Genomic DNA, 3,619 nt, shown 5'->3' on the forward strand with positions numbered 1-3,619 from the left:
TCATTTTGAATCAGTGTGTACAGGGCCGTAGGAAGGTTTTGTCAAGAGGTGCGGAGGGGTGCGTGTGGGAGGGGCACTCCCCTCCTACAGCTTATATTTTTTTTTAAATGGGTAGGCCAATTTCAGGGTTTTATGTGTTTTCATATATATGATAAAAACAATACACTCATCACTTTTGTTCCGTAATTATTTCGGATAAAATTTACTATTCTTATATACACATAAACCTACTGGCATTTTATGATGATCTATTTGGAGATTTTAAAAACAACATGGCTCATATATATGAAATTTTAACGTAAACTTTGAAAGGTACCACTGCTATTTATTGATTTAATATGTTGAGATAAAAAGTACCTTCAGTGCGATCAATGGTGTATACGTTTTAATGCCAGCCTATTAACCGTGTAAAAGCTTATTGGAAGAATATGGATAATCATGTATTTAACGTTCTGAAAACACATAAAACCCTGAAATTGGCCTACCCATTTAAAAAAAAAATATAAGCTGTTGTTTTATTTGAAATACAGAGCTGTAAGTAAGAGGTTCCTGTTCATTTGAGAAGAAGTTTACCTTGCCAGTTCTAAATAAACTTTTTTTGTGCAACATTTAGTAGATAGGGGATAGTGACTGTTTGTGTCATATTAGGTCTTTTTTCAACATGTTCTATTTGATAGAAAAACGATTCAGCTATTAAAAGAGGGACGAAAGTTACCAAAGGGATAGTCACACTCATAGATCTAAAATAAACTGACAACGCCATGGCTAAAAATGAAAAAGACAAACAGAAAAACAATAGTACACATGACACAACATATAGAAAACTAAAGAATAAACAACACGAACCCCATCAAAAACTAGGGGTGATACTGTATGTCAATGTCACATCTATTACAAGCAGTTATGTAACCCTTACCAGAATACGACGTGTTGGTGTATTTATTGACGCATAACTTAAAATTTCCAGCATATTTCAACATGTTCAAACATGTTAAATGAATAAAATATCATTTGCATTGTAACAATTAATAATTTAGACCAAACTGTAGGAAAATATTCCTTCTTTAATATGATATCTCATTTTCTCGCTTTGTTCTTTCTGCTTTCCAATATTTAAAATAAATCGTATCACACTCCCAAATCGAAAGACATGTTTTGACAGCACACTGAAATTAAAAAACTGAAATTTCGAAAAATCGTAGAAATTTCAGAAATATTACCTGAAACTGAAAAAAAGTGCTTTATGCTAGTATAAGGTTTCAGATTCATAATGATATCAACTATTTTGTTTTGCACTTCGTACATGTAGTTTTCGAGCTTTAAGAAAAAAAATCAAAACACTGTATTTTTTGTTTTGCAGTCTGGATCGAACTCAATCAAGTTTCAAGACAATATTAAAGAATTTGCATGATAAATATTACAAACATATGTTCGATGAGGCATTAAAATGATTCCTATTGAGTCCTTGCCGTTTCAGGGAATAGTCGTTTATTCTTGATTTTGGGCTTCTCTCTCCTTTATATCTTTTCAAGCAAAATGACCTCGTGAATTTAATAGACCGATCTTTATGACAGGATTGGAAATGGACCTCCGTCATGTGATTCTTTATATAACGAGTCAGACATGGATTATAGCTCTACATGTGCTCTGTGGGGCGTATGACATTTGCGCCGATTTTGAAAATTTTCATTCTTTCATTTGCGCCGATTTTATTTTTTCATTTGCGCCGATTTATATTTTATCCTAATTGGATTTACAGGTAAGTTACAGGTAATACTTTTACATGTAAATTCCAGGGAATACAAAGAAAGCCACAACAAAAGATAGAATACTAACGTGAACCTACTTTTTATAGGCAACTAAAGCTATATTTAATATAGGAGGTACAGACCCAATTTGCCTGCTATGCAAACTTGAGGAAGAAATTCACTAGATGTCCATTTCTATGCCCAATTAAATCAGCGGAAAACTAATTTTCAAACTAGGGAAACATTAAGCCAATTAATTGTTAACTTGACTGCAGAAAACTAGTGGGTTCTACTCTTCAAACGACAGCAATATCTTAAATGCGGTTGAAACAATTTCTAGAGATTAAAACAGTTTTATATCTATGTTATGCAACTAAAAAAGGTCTTTCATGATAACAAAAATAAGAGTTGTCTCATTGGCACTCATACCACATCTTCTTGTATCTATTCACCTGTAATGTACCTGTAATTTACCTGTGAAAAAATCGGCGCAAATGAAAAAAATAATCGGCGCAAATGAAAGAAAAAATCGGCGCATTTGGAATGTTATTATACAACCAGATGTGGGTACGCGTATTCTACGACTGGCAATTTGGCTATTCGTACCCGCATGCGTATTTTAGAAAAATGTCATTGCCGTGACGGATTATACAGTTATACGACATTTACTTTTGTTAAAACAATATTTAATTTGTTTAATGGCCCATTCATGCGCATTATGTTTTCAGGTCTGTGCGTCCGTCCGTTCGTTTGTTCGTTCGTCTATCTGTTCGTCCACAATGGTTCTTTCGTCCGAGCGTCCGACTGTCGCGCTTCTGGTCAAAGTTTTTGGACAAGGTAGTTTTTGATGAAACTTAGTACACATATAAAAAAGATGTGGTATGATTGACAATGAGACAACTGTCCACAAGAGACCAAAATGACACAGACATTAACAACTATAGGTCACCGCACAGCCTTCAAAAATGAGAAAAGCCCATATACCGCATAGACAGCTATAAAAGGCCCAGATAAAAACAATGTAAACCAAGGTCAAACGAGAATCTGTAACGACCTTATCTAATAAAAAAATAAACGAAAAACAAATATGTAATACATAAACAAACAACAACCACTGAATTAGAGTCTCTCGACTTGGGACAGCACATACATAAACAATTTGGCGGGGTTAAACACATGTAAGCGGGATCCCAACCCTCCCCTAACCTGGGACAGTGGTATAACAGTACAGCATAAGAACGAACTATGCAAATCAGTTGAAAAAGGCTTAACTCATCAGATGGACAAAAATACAAGTCAGTGGCGGATCCAGAACTTTTAGTTGAAAAAGGGGGAGGGAGAGCTGACTGACCTAAAAAGGGGACACTCCAGTGATTCCCTATATAACCAACCAAATTTTTCCCACGAAAGGGGGGCCTATATAAGTGGACCAAACTAGAGTTTTTACCCCAAATTTCACGGCCCACTGAACATAGAAATGATAGTGCCGGAGTCGGGCATTTTTTTTTCTATTCTTTCTACTGAGAACATATAAAAAAGAAGATATGGTATGATTGCCAATGAGACAACTATCCACAAAAGGGGTCCTATTAAAATGCGCTCGGGAGCGCCCGGGTGAAGAAAAAGCGCCCGGGCGGAGAAGAAAATATTGCACCCCGGGGAAAATATATAAATATTTTATTGGCATGAGAAAAATTTGTTAAGTTATATGAACACTGATTTTTTTTAAACAAGTAATTTGCAAATTCAGATAATAGACATTTGTAATAAAACACAGAAACAAGTATGAATACAGACATTTTAAAACAACTGATAGGTCACCACATTTACGGATTTCGCATTAGTGTTTCCGTCATTTGGTCCAAATTTTT

This window comes from Mytilus trossulus, chromosome 4 (assembly GCF_036588685.1).
Source record: "Mytilus trossulus isolate FHL-02 chromosome 4, PNRI_Mtr1.1.1.hap1, whole genome shotgun sequence".
Classification (NCBI taxonomy): Eukaryota; Metazoa; Mollusca; class Bivalvia; order Mytilida; family Mytilidae; genus Mytilus; species Mytilus trossulus.